A 17,475-nucleotide genomic window follows, 5' to 3' on the forward strand; every position below is an offset into this window, starting at 1 on the left:
TATTTTCCCGGGATCATTTTGATTTTTAATAAAGTTATTTATAGGGGTTGGGGATTTAGCTCAGTGGTAGAGTGCTTGCCTAGCAAATGCAAGGCCCTGAGTTCTGTCCCCAGCTCCAAAAAAAAAAAAAAGAAAAAAAATAAAGTTATTTATACCTACAAATTTCCTTATTAAAACTTTTGCAGTATCCCACGAATATAAGTTGTATTTTCATTTGATTCATGGTATATTTGTTTTCCCTTATTGATTTTTTCCAATGGGCTAATTGATTTTTCAGAAGCAAAATTAATTTTGAAAACTTAAAGAAGTTTAGAAATTTAGAAAGAAGTCTCAATGAGGATTTTTCTAGATTAATTTGGTCTCTGAGCATACCTATTGGGTTAGTTGAATTAATTGAGGTGTGAAAATACACCCAAATTTTCATAGGGTGGCCCTGGACTGAATGAAAAGGAAAAAACTGGTCTGATCACTTGTATGAATTCATCAGTCCATGCCTCCCTGCTCCTGACTGTGGATGTAATTTGACTGTAAGTTGCTACTATCTTGACTCCCCCGAAATAATGATTTGTGACCCAGAATTTTGAGCCAGGTAAGCCTTTTAACTCTTAAGCTGCTTTTGTCAGCTATTTTATTAAAGACACAGAAAATGAAACTAAGACTTCTTTGAATGATTTTGTCATTCCAGTGCACATTCGTGAGGTGTTCATAGAAGCAAGAAGAGTCACCCTAGAACTGGAGGTACAGGTGGTTGTTAGTTACCGTGCATGTACTAGAACCCAACCCAAGTCTTCTGCAAGAACACCCAGTGCTTTCAACTGCTAAGCCATCGCTCTATCCCCAAGAATCTCCCTGCCTCAGCTACACTTTTCTGTGAGTCACCCTACATCCCCAAACTTTTGATCTTCCTTTGCTGTCAACTCCAATAAAAGCAGGATTCTACCCTTCCCTGCCCTCTTTTGCCATAGAGTCCTATATCATTGTGGTGTTTCTTTTATAAATCTAACATTTATTGTTTCTAGAATTCACCCAGTATCTACTATTGACTCTTATTCTCCCTTCCCTTCCACAGGACCAGCGACTACCACCGTGTGGTTAAATATCTAGGGTTTTGATCCAAATGTGTGAAGATGCAAAAGAAGTACTGGGTGTCTATTACCTATCATTTCCTTTCCAGTAACCAACCTTCCCTTTTAGATTATCAAAGAGCAAGTATCCTGTGGTAGTACGGAATGTCCTCTGGATATATACCCAGAAGTGCTGCAACTGGGTCTGAGGTAGGTTGATTCGCAATTTTCAAAGGAACCATCATATTTATTACCAAAGTGTCTGGACATATTTGCATTCCTACCAGCCATGGAGGAGTGTTCCCCTTGCTATACACCCTAGCAAACTTGAACTGCCACATGTTTTTCATTTTAGCCATGTTGGCAGGTGTAAAGTGGAATCTCACAGATGCTTTGACTATATTTCCCCGATGACCAAGGATGTTCAACATTTCTTCAAGTGCGTCTCAGCCATATGAGATTTTTCTGCTGTGAATTTTCTGTTTAGATCTGTACCCCATTTTTAATTAGATCACTTGGTTTGTTGATGTCTGGCTTTCTGAATTCTCTATATATCTTAGAAATTAGCCCTCTATCAGATCTGAGTTTGGTGAAAATCTTTCTCCATTCTGTAGGCTGCCATTTGTTCTATGGACAGTGTCATATGCCTTCCAGAAACTTTTCAGTTTTATGAAGTCACACTTATTAATTGTCGCTCTTAGTGCCTGCATTATTGGTGTTCTGTTCAGAAAGTTGTCGCCTGTGCCAGTGCATTCAAGGCTGTTCTCCACTTTCTCTTGTGTTAAGTTTGTTATATCTGGTTTTGTGTTGAAGTCTTTGACCCACTTGGACTTGAGTTTTGTGAAGGGTGATAGATACAGGTATACTTGGATTCTTCTACATGCTGACATCTAGTTAGACCAGCACCATTTGTTGAAGATGCTTTCTTTTTTTTTTCATTGTATAATTTTCACTTTTGTTTTTTAATCTCAATTATGTTCATAGCAGCTTTCTTTGTAATACACAGACACTAGAAATAACCTATATGTCCCTCAATCAAAGAATAGATAAAGAAAATGTGGTATATTTACACAACAGAGTGTTACTTAGCTATTAGAAAAATCATCATGAAAATTTTAGGCAAATGAATGGAACTAGAAAAAAAATCATCTTGAGTGAGGCAACCCAAATCCAGAAAGACAAACATGGTATGTATTCACTTACAAGTAGTTATTAGCTATAAAATAAAATCATGCTACAATCCACAGACCCTAATAGGCTAAATAACAAGGAAGGCTTAAGGAAGGACATAAGAATATCCCTGGGTAGGGATGAGAACAGAATGGCCATGTGAAGGAGGGTGGAGGGAAAGACAACTGGAATTTTGGGGGCATATGGAGCATAAGTTAGAAATCTATGGTGATGAAAAACTCCTAGGAATCTATGAGAATGATTCTAGCTAACACTTCTAGTAATAGGGGACACAGAGCCTGAACTGGCTATCTTCTGTAACTAGGCAAAACTTCCAGTGGAGAGATTGGTACACCAACCCAACCACAAAAACCATCAACCTACAAATTTGTACTGCTTGTGAGATGTGTTGGAGTAATGATGGCACAGAAGTTGTATGTAGGATATGTAGACCAAGACACCAGAGGAATGGGCATAAGACTGCTGAGGTGGGACATGCCTAAATCCTGGAAATTGCAGAATTTGAGACCTATAGGAGTACAGCTAACTCCTTCCCTGTTTCCATGCCGGCCACAAACGTGTAACTAGATGATCAAGCAATCAGTCACAAAGAACAGGAGTTTTTCCCAACATCTTAGGCTTAGGCAATAGAACGCATGTAGTCCCTTTCCACTTGTGAAATAAAGTGCACAAGTTATTGTACCAAGGATCATCTGAGACTGGATGTTTTTACTAAGCTATAACATTTGGGAGAGGACTCTCACCTGAAGTACATCATTGGACCTTAGACCCACCTTTCTGGCCAGACTCTCTTCACATGCAGATGCTCACATCAGAGCACTAGCTCCGACATTGCCACTGCAGCAACAGCTGCAGGACCTAGGCCCCTGGTCACCTGGATCTCTTTATTCCTTTTCTAAGAGCTGTGACAATTCTGGCATTCCTGCAGACTGGAACCCTATTTATTCCAACTCCGTTTTACCCTCCTCCTTCTAGCATACAGCAATATCTGAGTCCACAGAGGAAAGAGGTGAGCTGTGGGCCCCATCAATTCAGGACTTTTCCCTGCCTTCTCTGAGGCAGTGAGGTGCCTGAACACCACACCAGGAGAGGTGAAACATGGAATCAGAATTGTGGGAGTGACTAGCCAATGACTGGGGCAGCTTGAGACCCATGTCATGAGAGGAAGCCCACACCTGACACTACCTTGACAGCCAGGAACCAGAGGCCAGATAGCCTAGAAATCTAGAATATGTCACATGTCAGCAAATAGACAAAAAGTCAATTAAATGATTCCTAATAATATACTGTTATATCCATAGACAGGAGTCTTCTATAATCCTCATCAAAGAGGCTCCATCCAGCAATTGATGGAAACAGATGCAGTGTCCCATGGCTAAACATTAGGTAGAGTTTGGTGAACCCTTTGTTAGAAGGAGAGGAAAAATTGTAGGGGTCAGAGAGGTCAAGAACACTACAAGAAAATGGCACACAAACTCAACTAACTAGGACTCATACGGGCTTACAAAGATTTAACAGGCAATCCTGGAGCCTGCATTGGTCTGACCCACCTCCCCTGTATATGTTACAGTTGTGTAGCTTGGTGCTCTTGTGGTACTCCTAATGAAGGAAGCGGTGTCTCTGACTCTGTTGCCTGCTTTTGGAATCCTTGGTAGGAGGGTTTTGGAATCCAAGTAGGAGGATACTGGGATGCCTCATCTAGCTTTACAAATGGAAGTACTCAGTTTTATTATGACTTGATATGCCGTGTTTGGTTGAAACACTAGATAGGGTTTTATACCTCTGAGTCCACACATGTACATTTCTGTATATTCTTGACTGTCCTAGGAACACACATGAAATTCAAAAACATTTATTCCAAAATATTTTCTAGCTTAAAACACTTAGAACATTTCATTTGAAATATAATCCCCAAATCTTTTCCCTCTCCTACAAAAGTGTATAAGGATTAATCTTCCAGTCCTGAGCCAGGAGGGCATAAATTCCCTTTCCTTTAGTTTAATTTGGCATGCTACTAAAACGTTAGATGTGCTAAATCCATGAGAAAAATGGTTTTGATGTTTGGAAGAAAACATTATTTTATGTATTCAAGAAGGTCAAACAAGTCCAAGTAGCACAAATGTAGATTTATGCCCCAAAACATCACAGGAAGAATGCTAAAGGGCAAGGAGAATTCAAAAAGTAACAGGAGAAAAATGATGACCTGTCACTCAGAAGGGAACGTAACCGATAACACCACACCAGAACTGTGGATCCTAGAAGATAGTGGACCACCTCTTGTCTGGTAAAGACGTTAATGAAGACATTATATCCAGCAAAACCAAGTTTCATAGATAAGGGTGAAATGAGGACTTTATATTTAAACAAAAACCATGAAAACTTCCTGTAGTCTTGTCCCAAAACAATGCTAACAAAAAATATCCTCAGCCTGAAGCCTAGGATATCAGATGTGATTAGAACTTCTATTAAAACAACAGCAAAACACCAGAAAATGCAGTTAGGTCCCTGTGAAGGAGTGCTAAATGGGCATTTCTTACTTATATCATCACATAAAGACAAGTATAAGAGACAATACGGTACTACTGTACAGTTAGACCTACAACACACACATATGCAGCACTCTTGACAGTAACAGCACAGAAGCAGATGGGAACGAAGCTGAACTAGAGTGAGAAAATGACACAGTCAGTAACCTGAATCCCTAGATTTGAATGAGCGTAAGGAGATCAGCAAATAAGACTAACAATGAAACTCTGTGACTCTATTTACTCTTTCAGATTCTTTAGAATGTACATAATCATACAGATTAATAATTCTAAAGTATATTGTTGTTACATCTATAAATGATGTAAGATAATATCCTTTGGTCATATGACAAGGATAACACACACACTCACACACTTTTCTCATGTAAAAGACTGAAAGTGTCTTGGCTGACAAACAATATCCCCTCATACGCCATTAAGGTCATTAATGACCACAACTCAGACACATTTTTAGATGGAAAGGCATTTCAACTTTTTGCTTTTACCCTAAATTTCAAGATTGATGAAAGTCACCGTAGATTCCTAGTTAATTGCTCACATCTGTTCCAGAAGGCTCAGATCCCAATGCAAAACTTTGGGTTTTCTTTCCCAGTCACCATCAATGAAATGTAGATTTGAGAATAGTTATTAATAGTTTTATTGATGGACAAATTAGACTTTCAAATCCATTCATACAAACACACATTGATGTTTCTATTCTGAATCAGTTGCAATTAGCATGTGAAGGGGTTTTTAATGCGTAGAAATATCGGTTGGGCTTAGTAGCACATACCAACTCTAGCAGAGTCAGGCAGATCTCTGTGAGACTAATTCCAGTCTGGTCTACACAAAGATGTGTAAGACTGAAAGAGCTACATGGTGAAAACGTCTCTCAAAAACAGGAGCCCAAAAAGATAGGAAAAATATTCAGACTATTAAGCCTCTGTAAAAGTGCCTTTTATTTGCCAAATGTGTCATCTCAAAGGCTTACTGCTGAATAAAAATCACCCTTTCTAGTTCTTTCTGAACTCTGGCTGGCTGATTCAACTCAGCTGTTCTGACTCAAATGGCTCTCCAAGGTGATTAATTCAAATGGGATTCTCTCAGCTTCTCACTGAATTGCTCTGCTTGGAAAAATTGCCTCTTGAATTCCACAAACTAAACTGTATTGACTGCACAGGAACTGAATGAAACTGAACTCAACTGCATTCAACTGAACTGCTCCAAACTTCACTCAACTAAACAACACTGTTTGCCTGAACTCAACTGAACTGTACTCACTGAACTGCCCTCACCCCTGATAGGGCATGTCCTATCCCTGACTTATTTTGTCAAATCTTCCTCTGACTTGTAACTTTGTCTATCCTTCAATTGGAGATCACTTTCAGCTTCTTCCTTCTGCAAACTAACATTAACTACATTGTTAAGGATTAAAGGTGTGCACTAAGGGTATATCTGTAGGGATTATAGGTATGTCATTCTGGCTGGGTCACACAGACCTAGAAAGCCCCTGGATGTGATCTCTTTCCAGAGCAGCCATGTTGCTGGATTAAAATTCCTCTATAAAACTCACCATGAATACTAATCTTAAATGGTCAAAAAAACTCAGAAAATAAATTTGGTTGCTTTATAAAATTCTTTTTTTTTCTTTTTTCTTTTTTTTCAGAGCTGGGGACCGAACCCAGAGCCTTGCGCTTGCTAGGCAAGCACTCTACCACTGAGCTAAATCCCCAACCCCCAACTTTATAAAATTCTTATGACAACTAGATATCACTCTGGAAGTTAATTATATTAATTTTGTTGTTACATTTTCCACTTTTATGTTTCAGAATAAGATGGGTGGAGACTATAGGAAGGATGAAACATGAAAATACAAGTCCAGGTCAGTTCTGTAGGAATGGAGACATAGACCCCTATGTTATCCCAAGCACTGTTCTACCAAAGTAGCACCAGGAATACCATTTAACTGCCCACCCATGAAAGCATTTATATCACATTAGCTATAAACTAAGACATTCCCATAGCCATGGCTGAACATGGATCTCATAGTGCTAGCCTGGAAGATGTAAAGATTTCAATTGTTGGTTCTTCTTCTTCTTCTTCTTCTTCTTCTTCTTCTTCTTCTTCTTCTTCTTCTCCTCCTCCTCCTCCTCCTCCTCCTCCTCACCCTCCTCCTCCTCCTCTTCTTCTTTTCAGTGTAACTTATATTGTAACATTTTCATTTTAGCAAATATTAAAAGCTTCAAAAAGGAAGTATCCAGGCCCTCTCTCTGTTATCAGAAGTCTTGCCTGTGGCTGCTCTATTGTGTTCCAGGGATATTGACCCTTCCTGTATACCACTTCCCTCATGACTCTAGTTTTCTTCCCTACCCAGCACTCTATGTTGAGCCTTCTTTTCTTCTGTTTTCAAGGAGATCTCTTGTGACTTTTATTTGTATTGCTTCCACTAATGTAGTCTTTACCCAAGGGATCTAAAACCTCTGAATGGGTGTTTACTTCTAGCTACCAGCAAACAATCCCTCCAAATTGGGATTTTATTTTGAAGCTGTTTCTTTTTGCAAAATTAAAACATCCAATAGTATTTATTTGAGAAGTTCTTGATTCCCTCCATTATCTTTACCAGTTTGCACAATTCTGTCACATTGAACTGAGATATGACTAAGGATGAGCTTAATTGACAGCCATCCTTCAAAGAAAGGTATGGTTGACTCTTATCTTACCTCACATCAGAAGTGCAATCTATATTGTATTTGGAAGACTTACAAAGTATACAATACGAAATTAACATAGTATACTAATGGGTTTATGGAATAAAGTTCTACTGGTATGCTGTCCCCATTTTTCTTCCTATCTGTTTTTATGCTATTCTTAACTCTGTAGAATCCATACTTAAAGATATCTGATAACTATATTATTCAATTAAATTGCTTTTAAAAATAATATATGAAGTATTTTTGCATTAACTTCAAAAGTTTCTCCTGGACAAACCACTTTGACATTAAATTTGGTATAATTACTGAAAAAAAAAACGAGATAATTTTTATGACTCCTTCATATTGTATTTTGATGTTCTAAGCTATTGTAGATCAAAACACTTTATTATCAAGAAATACACTAGTGAGCATATTTTCTAATACAGAAAGGAAATAAATGACTTGGCTCTGGAGACGTGTTTTTCTTATCTCATATTGATAATATGATACAGTCACATTAATAAGTCTGAAAACTACTTTCATTCTTTCTACACATAAGCAACAGGCAGTATGTGCAAAAGTATGAATTCCAGAAGCTGTGGTGTGTGCATGCACACTGATTTTCTTTATAGTGAACAGCCACTTCTAATATCTCATAACAGCATGTATACAGACAATGGTCACAGATCTCCATCAAAGCCGCAGTAACTGAAGATAATGCAGGCTTGAAGGTTAACAGGAAGCTGCCGCTCAAGAGTTTCCACTCCTCATCAAAGGACTCTGTGGGACCAACGTCTTCTTCCTTCAGGCAAAGAGAACAAAGCAGTTAGGCTATTTGCAGCCTACCATAATCTTATTTCAGACTGAACTAGAATACAATGTCAAAGGCATTTTCAACCAAAATTGTACTTGAGCTATATTATTAATTAAATACTCACATGTTTTAATAAAAACAAAGCCTTAAATTGCTAACACTTTCGTGTGTTATAAACATAATGAATAGTAACCATTTCTTCCCGGTTATAAAGCATCTTAAGGTCCTGGTAATTATATGGTTAAATGTAGAATAGCACATTTGGACAGCACTTTGAGGACATAACAAACCACAGGTTTCCCCATGTAGTGGCTTGAATGAGAACAACTCTCACAGGCTCATATGTTTGAATGATTGGTTTCAGGTGGAGAAACTATTCCAGAAAGATTAGGAGGTATGCAGAAATAGGCTTTGAGGTTTTTCTACTCACTTAGTTTTCTCTGCCTCGTTGTATCTCAATGTATAGGTTCTAAGCTTCTGCTACAGTTTTCTGCCTGCTGACTGCTGCCATGATCCCCAGCATAGACTCTAGCCCTCTACAACCATGAGCCCCAGATTAAATACTTTCTTTTATAAGTTGCTTCAGACATGGTGTTTGGTTATAGCAATTGAACAGGAACCAAGACACTCATTTAGGGGGGAAATGTCAGCTAAGACTAGAATCCAACATCTTACTGGTATGTAGCTATTGATACATTCATGCAGATGCCCAGTGTCACAGTTTCAGACAATAGCTGTCCATTCAAAGATGAAAAAAGATGGCTCAGTGGTACAGCACTTCCCCAGCATGTGATTCAATCAGCACCGCAAAACAAAAAGAAAAGCTAAGGATTCAATACACTTTTTGAATAGTATTTCTAGCAATGTACAACAAAGACAAAGCCACCTCGCCAATTGTCTGTGCAAGAATATTCACCACAGCCACAGTGAAAATGGTAAACAGTGGCATAACAAAATACATTAGAATTATCCACATGGCATCCATATCAATCTGTCCATATGCCTAGATACACTTGCAAGCCATTAATGTACATATGTAAGCATATGGATAGTTTATAAAGCAAGGATTTATAAGGTAGGGATATATAGTTCCAAACTGTATTTCAAATAAATAATGTCATGCTACAGCCTTTAAAAATATTTCAATTGACAGATTAAATTGACACACTAACCATATACAGCATGATGTTCTGAAATATATTATAGAATGCGTAAATCAAACTGAACTGTAGTAAATTAACCTATACTGTTGCTATTTTGTGGGGAGAACACTTAAAATCTCTTATTTCCATTTTCCAATAATACGTCATTTTAAATTATAGTCACTATGACATTCCCTTGAACACATCCTTAATTTAAGCTTTATAATACTGATCAATATCTTCTATCTCCTCATATCAAATCTGTAATATTGAACATCAGAAATCCGATTTTTCAAGAGTAAAATAAGATATTGTCAAGATACATATTTTGACAACAAACACAAGAACTACAAATTAAAATACATGAAACTAACTGCTAATCAAATGAGTGCACTGCACTTCAGAGTTAGAGGAATTTAACGAACATGCATTCATTTTCTGCAAAGGAAACAATGAAATTGAATCTTTCCCAATTGTGTTCCTAACTATACCAAAAGCTGGTTGGGGAAAAAAGGGTCAAAAACCCCATGGAGACTCTGGTAATAGAGTTCTATAACACAAAATCATCAACATCTGTTTGCTAACTTGCATTATAAATATATAAACAGACATTATATTCAGGATGGGGACAATCTTTACTTACTTAAGTGATTCCCCCCACCACCACGGACCAGACATTTATAGAACTCATTTGGGATAGGTTGGTCTACAGACATTATCTGAAGTTCATAAAAGGAAATTTTACTTGAATAATATATCCTAGTTTCTAATAAACGTTAACCCCTAAACATCAACTAACAACATAAGAATCTGTAATACTCCAATTAGTTAGGTGTTCAGACCTGACCTCATATGATATGACCTCAAGAATATGTTCACAGTGCAAAGGCTTACATGCTCACTGGTATCCTGTTAGTTTCTGTAGCTCCCGGGGTATGATTGAGAGATTCTCAGCTAATGCCTACGAAATCCTAATTTATCTTGATATATGATGTGCTGGTAAATATATGATGTTTACTTTGCTAAAACTTGGCCATAGAGGAGGTGAGAAATAATACCTGCCACCTTTTGTTTTTGTTAAGATTTTCATTATCTGTGTTTTTCCAACAATTAAATGATAACTTCTAGGTGCTGGGGACATCGTTCATTTGGTAAAGAGATTATTTTGCAAGCATGAGGTATATGAGTTCGATTCCCAGAACCCAGTAAAAATCCCAAGTTTGATAGTTTGCACTTAGCTACCAGCACTGGGGTGGCAGAGACAGGTGATGCCTTGGGCTCATCGGGCCAGTCAGCCTCACATAATCAATGAGTCAGCTGCCAGCAGTGAGACCCTTTCTTAATAAGGAACTCAGCAACTAAGAGGCACTCCATGCTGATCTCTGGCACCCTCTGAGGTCTGAGATCCCAACTCCTGCCTTCTATGGTTTATGAGCATGGAATACTGCCAGGGCACAATGTGTTGAGCACGCTGCCCCCAGGGATGGAAACCCACTTACCAGCGATTCTATCAGGTACTTCAAAACATCTCACTTGATGTTCTGTGCACCAAAATAAATGTGAGACACTGCTCATCATTTTCTAACATTATAGCAGATGTTTGAGATTTTCTGTATTTCACATAGAGTTCTAAAGGGATGAAAATATGATAGGTCTCATCTGGGCCATTTCAAAAATGTCCACCATGCCACCTGACCTAAAGTAAATGCTCCAAAGAAGAGTGTACCTGTTCCTGTTTAATTTTTTATTTGTATCAAAATTATATTTAGGCTGTTTAAACAATTGGATAAGTAAAAGTGCTTGCTATGAAGACTCTGTCTCCCATGTCAGCAACTTTCTAATCAGTCCTTTCCATGGAAAGATTGCATGAACATCCCAGATAATGTTCCTCTAGGCCAACCATCCAATTTGCTTAAGTGTTACCTGGTGTCTTTCCCCATGGCAAGGGAAGCCTTAATTTCCTCTAGTCAGTTTCCCTCCTCCCTCAAGAAAGGTACACCACTCAAGACAAGTACATAAATCCTTACCACATCCTACCCTGCAAATATATTTATACTAAATTTTTGGTTGAATCGATTATTTTGTAGTATAGTAATGGTAAACATTATTCAGAATGAAACTGTGTGTTTCATTAGATTTTTTTTGCCCTGAGTGTTTGTTGCTTTCTCTGAGTTTAATAATCATGGAATTTTTTATAATTAATTGAATTCAATGCTAATTATTAATTGTCCTACTTCCTTCAAGAGGTTAAGGCATATCTTGTGGCTGAGAAAGCACATACATCTATCTTTAATCCCAGCACTTGTGAAGCAGATAGAGGTAGGTCTCAAGTTCAAGGCCAGCCTGATCTACATAGCAACTTGAAGGTCTGCCAGGCTACACTGTGATCCTTTCTCGACATTTGCATCTCTGCAGAAACCTCTTTTAGAAGCTCATGCCCAATTCAGTTACATATGTGCTGACTGAATTCTCTGTCTCTGATCTCTCTCCACCGCCATCCTGGGCACACGCCTTGTTGGTCAGCTGGACAAGCGGACCAGACACTGCACCAGAACCTGGGTGGAGTGGAAGAAAGCAGAAGCACTGAGTTCTCAGAAACTCGATCCTTCACCCTGGTGTAGTGAGGCCACCAAGTTCCCTATCATTGGCTCTTGTCTACTCTCTCCACAGGGCAAGTATTTCCAGGCATCTGGAAGGGGATTGTAAAGTATAACTGCTTCTCAACGGTATTCAACCAACACAGCTAACACTAGCTTCATTGCCCTCTGATGTCCAAAGGCATCTGTAGCAAATTCCCAGGCCTCTGAGCCGCATGGTGAGACCCCTGCTGCCTCCTTCACCACACCTCCACGTGCTTCCGGCTGCTAGAGTGCTGTCATCTTTGTCTTTCCTCTCGCTTTCTCATCCTTGTGAGTTTGAACACTTAAAGAAATTCTCTTTTCTGTTATTTTAATGCTATTTGTGGTAAAGAAAAACTGCCAATGCTCAATCAGTGATCATTATTTGTGATAAACATTCCCTTTGATGCATTCTGTGTATTTTCTAAATTCTTTCTGATAACCATATCACTGGGTCATCAGAACATGAATCTCTTCGATAAAAGAATCTAAAGAAATGACAAATACACAGAGGTAATCAGGCTTGCATTCTCTGCATTGGGATGTCTTCCAAATATCCTCTAGTGTAAATACAACAGAAAAAAAACCCTAAAATGTAGAGTGGATTTTCTCTTCTTCAGTGATTATTATTCACAATAATGACCTTGAAGTACGACCACATTCTAAAGTCTGTTAAATCATCAATTCTTTCAATATAATTACAACAGATGTTATCTTTCACAGGCCTATTTTGAACTTTAATTTTTCTTCTACTTCGGGACCCCAGGGAATAAGGACAATTCAGATGCCTTTAGGGAATTTCCTGAAAAACTAAAAACAATACAATTGCACGTGCATGTACTTCCTACCCCTCAGAGGCTGCCAAAGGTCAGAGACTGACTTCAGGGACAAGAGGTCTGACTCAGCTAACTGACAATCTTCTACAAAAGTAGCTCTTTTAAAAACAATAATTCAAAATCAAGTCTCCAAGATGGGAACTTTTAAGAAATGATCACAGGGGTTAGTGATGGCCAGCAGCTAAGCACCTGTTCTTGCAAGGACCTAGAACATGGTGGATCAGAAAACCACTCCAAAACTCCTCTCCTTCACCAAAAGTACCAGGCACACACACACAACACACACACAGACATGAGAACAAGATCCACACATAGTACACACACATACATGAACAGCAGGTACATTCACAGTATACACATATACATGAGCACCAGGCATATACATAGTATACACATGTACACAAACACCAGGCATAGTCATAGAATACACATATACATGAGAACCAGGTACACACATAGTATACACACACATACATGAGCACCAGGCACATTCATAGTACATACATATACATGAGAACCAGGGATACCCCTAGTACACATATATACATGAGTGCCAAGCAAATTCATAGTTCACACACATATGCACAAGGCATATACATAGTAATACACATACATGTAGGCAAAACACACACACACACACACACACAAAATAAATAAATCTAAAAATTGTTTTAACTTAAAAATCTAAAAAGAATAAGAACCCATGACTTCTGATTTCTTTCTGTGCCCGGAACTGACCTGAACTGATCCAACAGCTCCATGAACAGAAATCCCATGGGAGACAGAACTGAACACCCAGAAGTTCCAACAATCCTGAGACTTCAGACAGTCTGCCACTTCCACCCTCCAACATCCCTGGCCCAAGAGGAAACTGCATAGTGCCTCTGGATACAGGAATACAGGAGCAGTCAGCAGCAGGAACCTGCTGAGTCCAGCCTGCTCCTGGAACTGAACCAAACCTGTCACACAGCTCGATGCACCCAAATCCCATGGGGGAGAGAGCTGGACCCTCAGAAGTGCAGATACTGCTGAGAACTAGAGGAGACTACTCTCTGCCCACATTCCTGACCCAAGAGGAAATTGCCTAGTACTATCTGTGCCACTTGGGCACAGGGACCTAGGAGTAGTCGGGGGCAGGACTCTTCCGGTTCCTGCTGCACTGAGAGCTGAGAGCCAATCGGCAGGAGTACCTACACACCTGAGAGCAGAGGTAAGACAAACTATTCTGCTACAATCGATTTGCCTGGAGGCTTCAGGGCACTTAAACTCAGGAGCAGTCTAGAACAGGACCCTTCTGGTTTCTGCCTGTAGCTGACCCAGTCCTACAGCTCACTGTACCCAGATCTGCCTCAAAGAAAACAGGTCTACAGGAGGGCTGACACACAGGCCTAGAGGAAAGTCAAGCCACTGTCACAGACAGCAAGACAAGCTAACACAAGAGAAAACCTGATGACCAGAGGCAAGCGCAGGAACCTAAGCAATAGAAACCAAGACTACTTGGCCTCATCAGAGCCCAGTTCTCCCACCAAAGCAAATACTGGATAGCCAAACACACTAGAAAAGCAAGATTTAGATTTAAAAAAAATCACATTTTATGATGATGATGGAGGACTTTAAGAAGGACATAATAAGTCCTTTAAAGAAATACAGGACAACACAAGTAAACAAGTAGAAACCCTTAAAGAGGAAACACAAAAGACCCTTAAAGAATTACAAGAAAAAAAAACCCAAACAGATGAAAGAATTGAACAAAACCGTCCAGGGTTTTAAAATGGAAATAGAAACAATAAAGAAAGCACAAAGAGAGACAAACCTGGAGATAGAAAACCTAGAGAAGAGATCAGGAGTCATAAATGAAAGCATCACCAACAGATTACGAGATATATAAGAGAGAATCTCAGGGGCAGAAGATACCATAGAAAACATCAACACAACCCTCAAAGATAATGTAAAATGCAAAAAGCTCCTAGCCCAAACCATCCAGAAAATCCAAGACACAATGAGAAGATCAAACGAAAGGATAATAGGTATAAAAGAGAGTGAAGACTCCCAACTAAAGGGTCAGTAAATATCTTCAACAAAATTATAGAAGAAAACTTCCCTAACTAAAAGAACTAACTAACATACATACTAACTAACTAACTAACTAAACATACAAGAAGCATACAGAACTCCAAATAGATTGAACCAGAAAAGAAATTCCTCCAGTCACATAATAATCAAAACACCAAAAGCACTAAACAAAGAAAGAATATAAAAAGAAGGGGAAAAGGTCAAGTAACATATAAAGACAGGCCTATCAGAATTACACCAGACTTCTCACCAGAGATTATGAAAGCCAGAAGATCCTGGGAAGATGACATACAGACCCAAAGAGAACACAAATGCCAGCCCAGAGTACTATATCCTGCAAAACTCTCAATTAATATACATGGAGAAAACAAGATATTCCATGACAAAACCAAATTACATACTATCCTTCTACAAATCTAGCCCTACAAAGGATAATAGATGGAAAACTCCAACATTAGGAGGGAAACTACACCCTAGAAAAAGCAAGAAAGTAATCTCCCTGCAATGAAAACAAATGAATAGAAACACACAAACATAATTCCACCTCTAACAACAAAAATAACAGGAAGCAACAATCACTATTCCTTAATGTCTCTCAACATTAATGGACTCAATTCCACAATAAAAAGACATATACTAACATAAAGAGGACCCAGCATTTGGTTGTATACAGGAAACACACCTCAGAGACAAAGAAAGACACTACTTCAGAGAAAAAGGCTGGAAAACAACTTTCCAAGAAGATGGTCTGAAGAAACGAGCTGGAGTAGCCATACTAGTATCAAATAAAATTGACTTTCAACCAAAAGTTATCAAAAAAGATGAGGAAGGACACTTCATGTTCATCAAAGGAAAAATCCACCAAGATGAACTCTTAATCCTAAATATCTATGCTTCAAAAGCAAGGGCACCTACATTCATAAAAGAAACCTTACTAAAGCTCAAACCACACATTGCACCTCACACACCAATAGTAGGAGATTTCAATACCACACACCCATAAATTGACAGATCATGAAAACACAGTTAGACAGAGACATAGAGAAACTAACAGAAGTTATGAACCAAATGGACTTAACAGATATTTAAGAACATCTCATCCTAAAACAAAAGGATAAACCTTCTTCCCAGCATCTCATGGTACCTTCTCAAAAATTGACCATATAATGAGTCACAAAACAGGCCTCAACAGATACAGGAAGATAGAAATAATCCCATGCATCTTATCAGATCACCACAGACTAAGGCTGATCTTCAATAACAACAAAAAAAGACAGGAAGGCCACATACACATGGAAGTTGAACAATGCTCTATTCAATGATAACTTGGTCAAGAAAGAAATGAAGAAAGAAATTAAAGACTTCTGAGAATTTAATGCCCAAACTTATGGGACACAATGAAAGCAGTAGTAAGAGGAAAGCTCTGAGTGCCTGCAAAGAGAAACAGGACAGCTTAACAGCACACCTAAAAGCTCTAGAACAGAAAGAAGCAAATACACCCAAGAAGAGTAGAAGGCAGGAAAAATCAAACTCAAGGCTGAAATCAACCAAGTAGAAACAAAAAGGACTGTAAAGAATCAACATAATCAGGAGCTGTTTTTGGTTTTGTTGTTGTTGTTGTTGTTGTTGTTGTTGTTGTTGTTGTTGTTGTCGTCATCATTGTTGTTGTTGTTGTGTTTTTGAGAAAATAACCAGAGGTCACAGAGAGTGTATCCAAATTAACAAAATCAGAAGTGAAAGGGAAGACATAACAACAGAATCTGAGGAAATTCAAAAAATCATCAGATCCTACTACAAAAGCCTATATGTAACAAAACTTGAAAATCTGGAGGAAATGGACAGATAAACCATCTAAACAACCCCATAATTCCTAAAGAAATAGAAGCAGTTATTAAAAGTCTCCCAACCAAAAGGAGCCCACAAACAGATGGGTTTAGTACAGAATTCTATCAGACCTTCAAAGAAGACCTCATACCAATACTATCCAAACTATTCCACAAAATTGAAACAGACGAAGCACTACCCAATTCCTCCTATGAAGCTACAATTAAGCTTATACCTAAAGCACGCAAAGACCCAACAAAGAGAGAGAACTTCAGACCAATTTCCCTCATGAATATTGACACAAAAATACTCAATAAAATTCTTGCAAACTGAATCCAAGAACACACCAAAAGGATCATCCATCATGATCAAAAAGGCTTCATCTTAGGGATTCAGGGATAGTTCAATGTATGGAAATCCATCAATGTAATCCACTATACGAACAAACTCAAAGAAGAAAAACTCATGACCATTTCATTAGATGCTGAGAAAGCATTTGACAAAATTCAACACCCCTTCATGATAAAAGTCCTGGAAAGAATAGGAATTCAAGGCCCATACCTAAACATAGTAAAAAAAGCATATAAAGCAAACCAGTAGCTAACATTAAACTAAATGGAGAGAAACTTGAAGCAATCCCACAAAAATAGGGACTAGACACTAGGCTGCCAACTCTGTCCCTACTTATTCAATAA

General features: G+C 38.5%; 1 protein-coding gene across 2 annotated transcripts in view; it reads right to left on the reverse strand.

Moving 5' to 3' along the window:
- Window positions 1-7,817: 7,817 nt before the first annotated feature.
- The window catches only part of Car8 (carbonic anhydrase 8), a 97,053-nt gene continuing 87,395 nt past the window's right edge, over window positions 7,818-17,475 (reverse strand). The window contains exon 7 of one of the 2 annotated variants that reach the window (XM_039109404.2): window positions 7,818-8,275. The gene's annotated coding sequence lies outside the window, so the exon portion shown is untranslated. The remainder of the gene's footprint in view (window positions 8,276-17,475) is intronic. The other variant, NM_001009662.1, reaches the window with a different exon arrangement.

The sequence above is a fragment of the Rattus norvegicus genome, chromosome 5 (assembly GCF_036323735.1).
Source record: "Rattus norvegicus strain BN/NHsdMcwi chromosome 5, GRCr8, whole genome shotgun sequence".
NCBI classification, from domain to species: domain Eukaryota; kingdom Metazoa; phylum Chordata; class Mammalia; order Rodentia; family Muridae; genus Rattus; species Rattus norvegicus.